Source organism: Capsicum annuum, chromosome 9 (assembly GCF_002878395.1).
Source record: "Capsicum annuum cultivar UCD-10X-F1 chromosome 9, UCD10Xv1.1, whole genome shotgun sequence".
In the NCBI taxonomy this organism is placed as follows: Eukaryota; Viridiplantae; Streptophyta; class Magnoliopsida; order Solanales; family Solanaceae; genus Capsicum; species Capsicum annuum.
In genome coordinates, this window is record NC_061119.1 from 198,744,318 (window position 1) to 198,744,770 (window position 453).

Here is a 453-nt window from a genome sequence, read left to right on the forward strand (position 1 = left end):
TTAGTATTAATTTAAAGAAAAGGAAGAGTAATTAATGCTCATTATTACCTCCAACTTCTCTCAATATTCTCCTTCTATATAACAAAAATTATTGGTGATTCTCCTCCCATAATTAGTCCTTTTTAGTACAAACGTACAAAAATCAGTTATACTTTATACAATTGAATTTTAAATATATATATATATATATATATATATATATATATATATATATACACACACATACACACAAAAAAAAATGAGAAAAGACATTTTTTCCCCCTGAACTTGTCCTCCAAACTCACTTTAGCACTTAACCTTACCTTTTTGCATCAACACGCAACCCAAACCAATTCTGGAAGCATTACAATATACCATAAAATCATCTACACCATTAGGCAGGGTCGTCACAGGGGCTGAAGTGAGTCGAGTCTTCAACTCCTGAAAACTCTTCTCGTAAGAATCTGACCACTG